This window comes from Pelobates fuscus, chromosome 5 (genome assembly GCF_036172605.1).
Source record: "Pelobates fuscus isolate aPelFus1 chromosome 5, aPelFus1.pri, whole genome shotgun sequence".
In the NCBI taxonomy this organism is placed as follows: Eukaryota; Metazoa; Chordata; class Amphibia; order Anura; family Pelobatidae; genus Pelobates; species Pelobates fuscus.
This window is the reverse complement of record NC_086321.1, coordinates 148,596,704-148,611,030: the sequence shown is the minus strand read 5'-3', so window position 1 is coordinate 148,611,030 and position 14,327 is coordinate 148,596,704. Positions and strand designations below refer to the sequence as shown.

The window sequence follows — 14,327 nt, the reverse complement described above, 5'->3', positions numbered from 1 at the left end:
TTTTCACAACTAAAAGAGCTAGAGAAAAATACCCCAGATTAATTGTTCTTGATTTTAGTCATTAATCACTTAAGTGGTCATGGTGCAAGGAGTAACCTTTAAGCTGAGGAATTTTTCTTGACTATATTCAGTTCATCACAATTCAGTTTAGTGAATTCACCCTTTGTCACATAAAATATTGACAAGCACGAACATGCAAATTATTGGGGAATTGCCAGTTGAATACATTTCAGGCCATAATACATTTCCCCAGTTAATTTATTGTAGACTAACATGTGCCTATCCCTAACTTGGCAATGTGTAGTGAATAAACCTAATACAACATCAGTGAAATGTCTTCTATCAGCACTGTGAGCAATGAATGTCTGAATGACTGCCCTGGGATCATTCTCCAACTCGGCTTTGTTTACAGTTCTGCTACTTTGGCCTCAATTTATCAGCAATTCCCAATGAATTCTCTGCATGTCCCTGTTCAGTACATAATCCTATCCGCGAGAAATAGTCTCCCATTTCCCAAACCACCCGGTTTACAGTAACAGTAGACGCTCTATCCCTTTCCCTAATGCCACCCTGCTTCATTCTCTATGATCATTACCATAAAGTCGCTCTGAGCGCGGTGCACCGTGGGATCTTGGAGGGCTGCGGTTGGGAGGGGACCGGATTCCTGAGCTGGAAGGCTTGCCGTGATCCAATCTCAGCCGTGGGAAAGAATCGGAAACGGAGAGTCCCTGCCATCCAGGTATATTCCCCGCCATAGCACAGGGCTGCGGGGCCTGCCTGCTATGCATTGTGGGTACTCCTATAAGGAGATAGGGCTTCTCTCACTGTATTGGGAAACTTTGATGGTCTGGGAGTGATGTGTGTGGCTGTGACATTGCATTGCTTCATATCTATGGAAATCATTTTATTATACCTGTGTTTATAGGCCAAATATAAACCCAGTAAGTCCAATGGGAGGACATAAGGCATTTTTAATAAAAGCATGTCTTTTACTATTTACATTTTGCACGTGTTCCTCCTAGTAATTAATAAAACAGGAACAACCTGCAACATATTCCATTATTTTTAGGAATAGCTCCCCTTAATTAAGTCCCAATCAGTGGCATGGATCATTGATTTACCTTACACCTATCTGTTTCCTTTGTAGCCATAACTGAAGTCACCGTCCACTCCTGATATATTTTCTTTGCAACTTTGAGCCATTGTTTCTGCTGTGTTGTTACATGGAAATGGTGTATATATAAAAGAAAGTCTCATCAGTTGTTTTTGTGTGTGTGTGTGTGTGTGTGTGTGTGTGTGTGTGTGTAAGTGTGTGTAAAAAAATATTATCTTACTTGGATTATGCTTGTTTGACATGTTGTAAGAGATTTTGTATTGAAATAATCTAACTCATGAATCAATCCCTCACTCTCCACCTAGTGTGAGTGTGTGTATGTATATATATATATATATATATATATATATATATCGCAGGTAAATCAATATTTGGTGTAATTGCTTTATTGTCAGACAGGAAGAAGCTGCAGACATTCCACAAATATTTTTGAAACTACATAGAGGCATTTTGAGAAAGAAACTATGCAATATGTTATGAGGGTATGTGGTAAGGGGATGTAGGAAATAGATCTAATTTAGGGGTGCTTCTGCAGATCTTATGGTATGAGTGGTTTTGGGTTCATGCTAATAAGATTACAACACACCACAGTTCTGGTTTGCAAAGGTTTAGATTTTATAGATTGCTGACCAATTTTGGAACTATAGACCTTTTCTTTTAATTATCAATAATTTATACTGTGCCAGTATTTGTCTGTGTGCCTAATATGGTATTTTCAACAATATTTTGTTTAAGATTAGCGTTCCGATCTTTTACTCTAATTTGCTTGTGCACATCTGTGAACCCATAGTTTAAATTATTTGCATTGTAAATTCAATTTAGTGTTGTTACTAGCATACGGACTAGTTAATGGGGTTTAATTGAGTAGCTGTACTTCCTTGCCCTTAGTGCAGATGTGTTAAGTGGTTTAAGCACTTTGAGAAGTCAAACTGCCCCTTACTATCAGTTCTTGGCAGGACTTTCAGTTCATTCCACTATTTTTTGTTTTGACAGGGTGAGGTGCCAGCTGGATAGCACTTCCCTTCTTTTTGTTTTGATTTGGAAGGGTACAGTACTAAGAACATTTTTTAACAAACAATAAGTAATTGACATAACTTATTTGTTCAGAAATCAATATGACTCAACTATATTTGTATAAGTGTTTGTTTATTGTATAGTGTTGTCAGCTGATATTTTAGATTTATGAACTTTTGTGCAGACCTCCTGAAGTTATGTATTATACAAAGTCTGTGCATGGTGGGTATTTTTTATTCTATTCTCTATTATAACTTTGTAGTGGTTACTACATTTACATTGTACACAACAGTAGGAGAATCAAGTGTCTTTTTATTTTTTGGCCTTTTGAATTTAGGTTCAAACGGCTTTTATTTGTGTCATCGAAAATGTACAACAGTGCGATGGGATAGCAAAATAGGAGACACGCAGGTCTCGCAAAATCGGGAACAGCAATATGATTATAAATGAATGTAAACCTAAACAATATTAACAGTTAGAAGGTAGTACAGTATCAGCATCGGTAAACTCGTCATGTTACATGCATTCAATATGCAGACGTCTGCATCCTATGGTCGTACAGTAAGGGGTGAGTGTGTCACCTCTGGGTGAGCCAGGTAGTGACTGTGTAGTACGTGGCCAAGATTCGCCTGTTATCATAATGATTGCATATAGCCTAGGAGTATCTTCTAGGCGGGTAGGGGCCACTATAGCGTCTGTGGTATAGCTAACCTGAAAGATTAATTCGTAGGGGGGACTCATCGTCCCATACAATATTGATAAATAGTGGGTTTCCATTGGGTCTTATTTACTTTCACCGCGCACACCTCGCGCAGGCCCTGTTTTGTCGTACGGGTGGTATAATCAGTTGGGTCAGTCTATAATAGTGGGCAGTAGCGAGTTAGCGGAGCATCCGTATAACACCTGAGGCCCAAGCCTGCCATACCCTCCTGTTTGGCTGCGGTTGAGACTAGTGCGCATGGTCAGTGAGGTCGGACTCTTGCGCGAGGGCAGGGAAAGAGAACAAGTGGTGTAGAAAGGAGAACACGAATACAGGAGAGAATGGGAAAGAGCGAGGAAAGATAAGAGAAAAGAAAAGGGGGGGGGGGTCTCGAGGAGCACCAGCGTTGTGCCCGTGGTATTCTTGGATCCGTGGTGTTCCGTGCATGGCCTTTTGAATTTAATCAGTCCTTTGAATTATTTTTATATATCTGACTTTTTCCATTCATGTTTTGTTCTTTCAAGTCCACATTATTAATATATTTCATATTGGTTAAATCTTCTTTTCTATACTTGTAGATTGTTTTGTATGTGACTGTCTCTTAGTTATTATAATGAACATTTTACAATTATAGAATGGGGGGATAGCTGACAACAATGTATAATTACTGGTAAAATATTTTATAAATAAGTAACTGACAAACAATATGATGCTACAACTAGCTTACAATAAAATGTTTCTCTTTATGAAACTTTTATGAAAGCAGGAGTTAAATCATTAGAGTCCCTTTTCTTTCATTCTCCTGCCTTTGAAGAGACTATAAAGAGGTTTGGCAAATCCCATGAACTATGGAGTCCTGCACATTTTTTTTAATTTTATTTATTTTTTACTCTTGTCGGTTACCTGTTGTTGTCTATATAGAAGTATCTGAATGTACCACTACAAAAAACAAACAAACAAACAAACCAATAATGAAATATACATTGAGACCCCTTATTTTTTCCCCCCATTTTTAAAATTGTTAATTTTATTCCTTTTCACATCAACCTACAATCAATACCTCATAGTGACAAAGAAAAAAAAAATATTTTTTTTGACACCACTGCAACTATATTAAACGAAAAATCACCTTATCATAAGTATTTATACCTTTAACTCATTACTTAGTTGAAGCAATTACAACCTTCAGTCTTTTGGGTCTGATGAAGTGCCAGTAAAGGCATGTATTGTGTCTGCTTTGATCCAGTGCTTTTCCCCTGCAAGTCCAACCCGTGATGTGAAATTCAAAAAAAGGCTGCTTTATTGTTATCTATGCGGATTGAGGTGTCATATGACACAACAAGCTTTTCACACATAGATTTGGGTAGTTTCTGACATTTATCTCTGCATATCCTCTCAAGCTCTGTGAGAGTGGACTGTTGAGGACTCTCATAAGATGTTTGTTTGGCTTCTAGTCTGGGCTCAAGCTGGGCCACTGAAGGACATTTACAGAGTTGTCCGTAACCCACTTTTGGTTGTTGTGGCTGTATGCTTAGTATCGTTGTTATATTGGAAGGTAAACCTTGCCAAGTGCTCAACAAATGCCAGGTCGCTATGGCGACTAGAAAGTTTGTCCTGGCGCCTGGGATTTGTCATCCCTTTAGTGAAGACCGCTGCCCTGTAGGAGCCGGTCGGCAGAGGGAGCAGTAATCTTCCTGCAGCTCCTCTTTGGTCCCTTGCACACTTTTTAGTGATGCCGGGAGCCAGAATATCACTCCAGCACCGGCATCACTACCAAGAGTGCACAGGGGAGCAGAGAGGAAATGCAGAAAGATTAGAGAGCAGCTCCACTGGACGCCAGGGAAAGATCCACTCAGCTCTCCCAAAGGTTGGGAGTCTGGGTGGACATAAATAAATTAAAATAAAAATGTCAGTTTGTAAGTGTGTCTATCAGTGTGTGTTTGTGTCTGTTAGAGAGGGTGTGTATGTCTGTCTGTTTAGGTACCTGCCACATCGCATGTTTTTACTCACCTTTTTCCCACACTGTGTTAGTTTCATCGTGGCTGGTCCTTTTTCCATGGCTGAGATCATCAGTTTTTATGATTTCAGCTAAGCGCATTGAGAGGATATTGTAACACTGCACTGCCCCAATTAGCATCATCTCATAGAGATGCATTGAATCAGTGCATCTCTATATGGAACATTCAGCTCCTACATGCAGAACGTGGAGACGCTGAATGTAAGTGCAACACTGAGCCAGGACCCTCTAGTGGCCGTCCGTGTGACAGTCACTTGAAGTGTTACTAGGCAGCAATATAAACACTGCCTTTTCTTGGAAAAGGCAGTGTTTACATTAAAATATCTGCAGGGACAGGCTATAGACACTAGAGCAACTACATAAAAAGAGACACTATAGTGACCAGAACAACTACAGCTGTACGCTCACCATAGAGATGCATTGGCTCTATGAGGGCATGCTGATTGGCTAGGGTGGTGTTTGGCTGCCACCTCGTCTCCTTGGCTGAGATCATCTGAATTGACTATCTCAGCCAATCTAATGCTTTCCTATGTACGGGACCCTACAGGTGTTTTTAACACTATAGGGTCAGAAATACATGTTTGTGTTCATAACCCTATAGTGTTCCTTTAACCTGTAGTGGTTCTGATGATTCTAGTGTCCCTTTAAGAATTGCATTGTTCTCATTGAAAATGGAAATGTGTTAGTTTAATAAAAATAATAATAAACTGGCTTCTTATTTTTTTTTTTTTTTTTAACCTGGCTCCTAGATTCCAAACACATTTGTCAAGCCCTGGCATAGTCTGAGATGCTGAGCACCCTGGGCCAGGTTCTCTTTAAGAATATCTCTGTATTTTGCTTTGTCCAGTTTCCCCTCAATCATGACCAGTTTACCAGTCCCTGCTGCTGAAAAACACCTCCAAACCATGATGCTACCTCCACCATACTTCACTGTTGGAATGGTATTGCACAGGTGATGAGTAGGGCCTGGTTTCCTTCAGACATAACACTCTGGATTGAGGCAAAACAGTTCAATGTTTCATTTGCCAAGAGACCATCGGTTTCTTGGTCACATCTCTTACCAATGTCCTTCTTCACAGATTGATCAGTTTTCCGAGGTGGTCAGCTCTATGAAGAGTCCTGCTTGGTCCAGACTTCTTCCATATAAGAATTATGGAGGCCATTGTGCTCTTGGCCTTCAATGCAACCATAATTTTTTGTAGCCTTCCCCAGATTTGTGTCTTGACACAATCCTGTCTCTAAGCTCTGCAGGCAGTTCATTTGACCTCATGGCTTAGTCTGTGCTCTAAAATGCATTTACAGCTGATAGACCCCATATAGACAAGTGTGTCCATATCATGTCCAATCAGTTGAATTTGCTAAAGGAGGACTGCAGCCAAAGTGTTAAAACATCTTATCCAGATAAATGGGATGCATCTGAACTAACCTTTAAAGGGTCTGATGCTGATGTGATATTAAAGTTTTTTCTTTCCAATATATTTGCAGTTTTCAAAAATAATTTTCTTTGCTTTGTCATGGGTTATTTTATTGATATAAAATTAAAATTAAACCATTGGAGCATAAGACTGGAACATTAAAATGTGCAATCATTAAGGGGTGTGAATACTTTTAGAATACATGGTAAAAAAAACTAACACAAAGAAATTCAGATTGATATCAAATTGTGCCTACATTTTTGTTAACCTCCTGTAATAACAATGCTATGTCACCAGTTGTTTTTTCTTCTGTACTAGAGCACTGCATTTTTTTTCCTTTAAAATTTTCCACGTTAGCTGCTGCCTACTAAAGGAAAAACCCACTCCGTTATTGATGAGAAAGTTTACTTCTGGTTTCCTGGAATGAAAGCAGGAAATGAGGCTAATTCCTTTTCTTATTTTTTTTTCTTCTGTCCTCGTGCATCTGTGCATGTGCCCAGATGCCGTCAGTGCCAGGTTTTGACATGCGTAAAATGAGGTTAATTTGTGAATAGTCAGTGGTAAGCTTAAATGCTGTTTAAGTACAATATGTACAGGAAAAAAAGGGAGTGATGTACAATGGGTGCATGTGACACTGTGTAGTAAACAGAAAGCAAAATGTTTTATTGTGGAAAGTTAACTTGATTTTTATAGTTTTTAGTACATGGGGATACTGTTTTACTCGGGAGACTTCGCTGAACACAATTATTAGTGTTTCAAAACAGTACAATGTATTACAACAATGAAATCAAATGTTGTTTGCATTTTTCACACACAAAGGGCACTTACACTGACAATATAATTGTTGTGATACGTTTTACGGTTTTGAAACACTAATATTTGTGTTCAGCGAAGTCTCCTGAGTATAACAGTACCCCTCATGTACAGGTTTTATGGTGTTTTCAAAAGTTAGTCAAATATAAGGCTTGCGTTTCAGTTCTTTCACATTGAAATTCGCCACATTGGTAACATTGCCATTGAGACTGTACTGTAGCCCATTAATTAGAATTACCTCTAGGATGGCATACTATTTAAGTAGACAACCCAAGGTATTTCAAATGGGGTATGTCCAGTCTTTTTTTTAGTAGCCACTTAGTCACAAACACTGGAAAAAATTGGAGTTCAAATTTATTTTTTGCATTTTTCAGACGCAAACAAATATTACCGCTAACTTTGGCCAGTGATTGTGACTAAGTGGCTACTAAAAAAGACTGGACTTACCCCATTTGCAATACCTTGGGTTGTCTACTATTGCAAAGGTATGCCATCATGGGGGTAATTCTCATTCCTGGGCTACCATACGGTCTCAAAGGCAACGTAACCAACCTGGCGAATTTCCATGTGAAGAAAATGAAAAATTTAACATGCTATATTTGACCCTGTAACTTCCCCAAACACCATAATACGTGTACATAGGGGGTACTGTTTTACACGTGAGTCATCGCTGAATACAAATGTGTAAATTATTGCAGTAAAAGCTAACAGTATTATGACATTCACAGTTAAAATGTCATGCAGAACTAAAAAAAAATACAACACAATTTCTTAATTTCTCACGTTTTTCAAATATTTTATTCATATTAAATTGTTTCATAGCTAAATATATGATATGATATGATGTTAAATGAAAGCCCTATTTCTTCTGAATAAAATGATCTATGATAAGTGTGGGTGCACTTACCGTATATACTCGAGTATAAGTCAAGTTTTTCAGCACATTTTTTGTGCTGACAAACCCCCACTCGAGTCAGTGTCTGTATTATGGCAACTTACATTGCCATAATACAGACAAGGACCACCGGGCTCATTACAAGCCCGGCGGTCCTGTTGGGGGCTGGCAGCGAGCTGGAACTTACCTTTCCTGCATCTCCTGTCAGCTCCCTTCTCTCTCCTCCGGTCCAGTCAGCTCCCCACTGCAAGTCTCGCAAGAGCCGCGGGGGTCAGAGCGTTGCCACGGGTTACCGTGGCAGCGCTCCGCACGACAGTTAAACCGCATGACTTGCAGTGGAGCTGACCGGACCGGAGGAGAAGGGAGCTGACAGGAGCTGCTGGAAAGGTAAGTTACAGCTCTCTGCCAGACCCCCTCCTACACAGCCTCCCTGGACAGCTAACAAGCAGGGAGTGGGGACGAAAAAAATATAAATAAAAATTTAAATAATAATATATTAATAATATTAAAAAAATAATTAATAATATAAAATTAAAATATTAATAATAAAAAATAATAATAATTAAAAATATAAATAATGCCTACCCCCCACCAAGGCTCTGCATCACATACACACACACACTGCATTCATATACACACACACACACACACTGCATTCATATACACACACACACACACACTGCATTCATACACACACACACACACACTGGACTCATACACATACACATACACACACACTGCATTCATATACACACACACTGCATTCATACACACACACTGTAAATAAATATTAAATTAGTATAATTTTATTTAGAAATTTACCAGTAGCTGCTGCATTTCCCACCCTAGTCTACTCGAGTCAATAAGTTTTCCCATTTTTTTGCGGTAAAATTAGGGGTCTCGGGTCGGTAATATACAGTCATATGAAAGAGGTGAATTACGGTTGAACAGACATATAGTCAAATTCCAAGTTTTGGTTTACGTTTTATTTTGATCAAAACGTGTACATTTGGCTCAGTCCTTAACCCCTTGAGGACACATGACATGTGTGACATGTCATGATTCCCTTTTATTCCATAAGTTTGGTCCTTAAGGGGTTAAAGAATTAAGGCAGAAAGACCCACAAACAAACAACCGAAGACAGCTGCAGTAAAGGCTTGGCAAAGCATCACAAAGGAGGAAACACAGCGTTTGGTGATGCCCATACATTCCAGACTTCAAGTTGCCTGCAAACTATTCTCGACAAAGTATTAAAAATGGCCAGTTTACTTATGATTCTGTTAATTTGTCCAATAACATTTGAGCCCCTGAAATACTGTAAGTGGACTGTGTATGAAAATGGTTAAAATTTCTAAACGTTTCATACAATATTTTTGTTTAACCTCTTGAATTAAAGCCGAAAGTGTGCACTTCAATTGCATCTCGGTTATTTCATTTCCAATCCACAAGCATGTAAAGCAGAATTTAAATGATTGTATGCTCATGTACTCAGGAATGAATTGGACAAGCTACTCCACCATCAATAACGAGCTTTGAAAAGAATTCACAGTCCTGTTATTATAGGGTCTTAAATAAAAGCTGCACTTTGGTGAAGATAGATATACTGGCTAAAGATAAGGATTTTCCAAGGTCAGCTTTCCAGTAAACTATAAATTAAATTTGATAGAATCCACACCACAAATTTAATAATTTTATTGGAATGTACAATTCTCTGGAATGTACATCCAAAATCGCATTTAACTTGTGTTAATATTTTTATGTACCGGTAATACTCTGTCTTCTTTTAAATGTTTATTAAAGATTTAGCAATTTGCATCTGACTTTAGTTCAGTCCAGGCACAGCCAAGATGCTTACAACAACGACTGACAGAGGAATCTGAGGTCTAGGATAGAGAAATATACGAAATGTTGATTTCTACTTTTAACTTTATTTCCAAAACTCACAATCACACATTGTTAAATATAGAGAATAAATAAACATAATAGTAAAACTATAAATAAAATAATCCTCATATTATACTTTCATAGCAAAACAATGCACATGCAGGCTCTGGGCACTACGACCACTTCAGTGATTTGAAGTGGTCACGGTACCTGGAGTCTGTATATGCAGCATTTTACTTTGCAATGCAGGATTTACCAAGTTCATTGGGGTGTTATTAGCCAGGCCAGAACTCTGGTAATGTCAGTTTTGTGTAACGCTCATTGCACAGAATGTCAGTCATTGACTTAGTGGTCAGCTGTTGCTCTCAGTCAATGAATGGCAATAGCTGTGGCTTCTGGCTTTTGCAACTCTGCAGAAGACCAAAATGTGCTACAGAACCACCAGGTAGCCTCAGAGCTCCGTTGCTAAATGGTATGCCCCATTACCGCGGAACCGGTTGATGGTACTTTTGGAATCTTAACCACTACAGCGCATTTAAACTGTTTAAAAATCCTGGGATGTTACAGTTCTAATTTAAAGGAAAACTTTAGATACCATTATTGGAAGCTCTCCGCCTCAGACAAGCCTGGAAGTGCAGGGCTTAACTCATTGTCTGAAAGAAATCAGATGATACTGTCAGCCAATGAACTGTCCATGCACTGCAGGACTTATTTTAGGAGAGCCAATTGAAGCTTCTGACTTTCCTGATTGATGAGGGGAGGTGGTGAGTTGCACTGGGTGTGGATCCCAGGTAAGACGTAAAAAATTCTAAAATGGCACTTCTAGCACCAATACCACTACAGTACCTTTTAATTATAGTACTTGGTGGATGGGTAGTGTAATTGTATGTATTCCCATGATTTAACAGCTGTTTCCCACCCAAGCATATACATATTGAAATTACCAACAGAAAAAAATAGCTGTTCTGGAACATGAGGTAGATGACAGATAATTCCTTATGCCAACACTCCTCCACTTCAGTAGCTGTTCCTGGACCTAATTGGATTCTGCTATCAGTTAGTAAACAAAGTGGAGCCTCACTTAAAAATAAAAGGTTAACACAAGTTATTGGGGATTTTCAGTGTTTCAAAGTACAGCATTGATGTTTATGGGGGAAACCAGCGTCACTGGTGACGGCTGGGTGGATTGCTACTTCTAGACATTGGTAGTTCCGTCCAGTGTCTAAAAATGTCAGGCGTAGGAAATATATAGAGTTAAAGTATCCACTACTTTGTCTCAGTTTATCTCTTGACTTGATTGTAATTTCAGTGTATTTTATAAAGATTCTATATTAATGAAATACTAATTTTTCAGTGTGGCTGATGGGAGGAGAGTTCACAGGTCTGCTTTAAACTCAATATATTCAACATTTCTTAGTAAAAAGTTGCACATGCAGATTCCAAGCACATGACTGCTTCTACTCACTGATGTGGTTATGGTGCTTATAGTATCCCTTTAATTTGTGTGATTTCTGAGGAGTGACATCAAGTCTGTGTGTGTGTGTAGTTATTATTCATTGTATATATCAGGGGTAGGCAACCTTTTAGCAGCACTATGCCGATATAGGATTGTGATATCCCGTAGCGTGCCGATCCTATTTTTTTAAATTGAGGTGTGTATGCTGCCGTATTCTGCTTGTTATTTTTTTACTGTTATTGCTTTGTATCGTTGTATTTGTGCGTATATGAGCTTTTATATTGTATATGTTCATTAGTAGTTTATGGTATCGTGTATGATACATATGAATGTGGGCTGTGTATGAGGGCTGCTTGTGGAATTGTGTGTGGATGGATATGTCACATTGTGTGTTTGGTAGTGTGTGGGGGCTGTTTGGGGTATTGCACATGAGAGGCTGCATGTGGGGTTGTGTGATTGTTAGTGGTGTTGCGTTTGTGGGGATTGTGTGTGTGTGGGTGCTGTTCATATTATTTGTATGAGGGGAGGCTTATTCTGCAGGTCTGTGTATATCTAGCAGTGTGGGTGGGTTCCAGTGGGGACCAGGCTGGCCAGCTACAGGTCAATGACAGGAGCTGCGATAGCTGTCGAGGGCTGCTCTACTACAGTGTGGATTCCCATTCACAAGTGCTGGGAGGAAGTGATCTGAGATCACTTCCTCTATGTGCTGCAATGCATAAATTGAGGATTGTCCTTCACCACCTCTTCATATTAGCAGATATCTGAAGTTTTACTGGGACTCCTGATAGGCCAGAGTGCGTTTGGCTCTAGCAGCCTTGAGTGCAGTGCAAAGACACCTCGAGTGCCGTGCATGGCACTAGTGCCGTAGGTTGCCTACCCCTGGTATATATCATTGAAAATTAGGTGCTATAGAATAAGTGTTAACCAAATTAAATTAGATCAGTTGTTGTAATATTTAATTTAGTCTCAATATATTGAGATGCTTTTGGCTCTAAAATGCATTTCAATAGTAATGGTTATTTTCGGCTTAGTGGTTTTTTTTTTTGTTTTTTTTTATCTAATATTCTAGAAAGTCATACAAGTGTGTAACCGAACTGTGAGAAGTTGCTGGTGCTGTTGCCCTGAAAGCTGAACAACTCATTACACTTCCAGTGTAGCAGTAGACTTGTCAGGGGAATGTCATTTCCTGCCATAGATCACTGTAGGACACGGTAGTGAAAGAAAGGCCCGGCTAGCCTAGGAGCTTTAAGGATAGCTGGTATGTGGCCTCTAGAGTGCAAGCTTGTGGAAAGAAAACTAATAAAATATGCTTGCCATGTAATTTTATCATTCTTGTGGACTCCCCACTCAGAACGTTCTATGAGAATTAACTATAAGACCACACAGGAATGTGCACCGCAAGCAAATATGGTTTACACACAGCCTGTTATATGCACAGGGCTAAAGAATTTGATCAAATCAAAACACAATAAGTCGCAAGCATAACATTTTACAGAGCATGAAGGTCTGTCTTTATCAAGTCTGACCATTTTCTTCTCAGGCAGTTTCTCACAGTATATCAACACCATGGGTCTACAATAATTAACAGTTAAATGTCTGAAGAACACTGAAAAGTGTAACCTCACACATTCACAAAGTTGTATCACTTGGCAATTAACCTGTTCACTACTCTCAGGGCATGTGAGCAGCATCCTGGAACTCAGATATAAGGTCTTCATCTCCACATACCAGTATCTTTTCTTGTAGAAGGCATAGAACAATGATCAAAGAGGCATCTTTTGCAAACTAAAAAGCATTTACATTGCTTCGGTGATTGCATTTAAAAATAAATAAATTTGACCCACTTTTGACATCATGTCACTGATTAATGTCCCTTAATGTATTTAACACCTTCATGTTCTTACGATATGTCACTACATCCTAACAATACTGGGCATCAACGCTGTCAGGACATATTGTCATGTATTAAAGTTTTGGTGTGAGCAGAGGTAAATCCCTGCTCACTTCAGAGGGTCCCAGGTATCAATGCAAAATGAGCAGGCTTAAATCAATCAATATATGGGGCTCCCGTATCACCTTGGGTCACATTTAGACAGGCCCAAGGCTGACCTGACTGATAAGCTATATGCAGAGCTCAAATGGAGCTCTACGTACAGCATTTATACTTGGATACTTGGAAGAAGAAAAACTACCACAACAAGAGGACATAGTATTAAATTAGAGGGGCAAAGGTTTTTTTTTAAAATATCAGGAAGTGGTGTCCCCTATGGAGTTTTTTAGGCTGCCTATGTCAAGTGTGCTGGGGGTATAGCTAGACCCTGGCACAAAAGTAGTGCACATTTCGTTCAAGCAGAAATCCTGCCCATATGGATTCCTACACCCATGACCAATTGTAAAAGCAAAAGCATGGTTGTTGGCATAGCCCTGTAATTACTTGCATTCTAATGTTGTTTGATCTTATCAATGAGACATAAAGCAAACTAAAATGCAGCCTAAAATATATATATATATATATATATATATATATATATATATATATATATATATATATATATATATATAATATATATTGAAGTTATATAAGAAAGATAACTTTTTTTGCATATTGTAAACCCATTCTTTATGACCAAAATGTGGTTGAAGATCCATCCATTTTTGAAAATGTTCCATCAAACCTCAGTAGTTGGGAGATTAAATGGGAGATTAAATGCAGAGCAACATACGAAATGATAGAAAATAACCTTTGCACAAACCCATTCTGTACGATATTGTTATTCTTTCTTGTAAAGAGTTTATTCTGGTTTATATGAATCACTGGGCTCAACAATGAACTTGAGAAAACACATTTTACTCTCACTTTTACATTTAATCTTTTCTACACACGTGCAACTGCAGAAAACTACCGGTAGCTTAAATGGATTCACTAATTAGCCCTTTTTGTTAAAAGACCCAATATGTCTAGAATATATATATATTTTTAAAAAGTTATAAAACAAATATTGTAAGGAATATTTTATGC

The 14,327-nt window shown here is 38.6% G+C and overlaps 1 protein-coding gene across 1 annotated transcript in view; it reads left to right on the top strand.

Moving 5' to 3' along the window:
* The first annotated feature begins 631 nt into the window (after nt 1-631).
* LOC134610990 (septin-2A) overlaps nt 632-14,327 on the top strand; it is a 116,992-nt gene continuing 103,296 nt past the window's right edge. The window contains exon 1 of the mRNA XM_063454458.1: nt 632-739. The gene's annotated coding sequence lies outside the window, so the exon portion shown is untranslated. The remainder of the gene's footprint in view (nt 740-14,327) is intronic.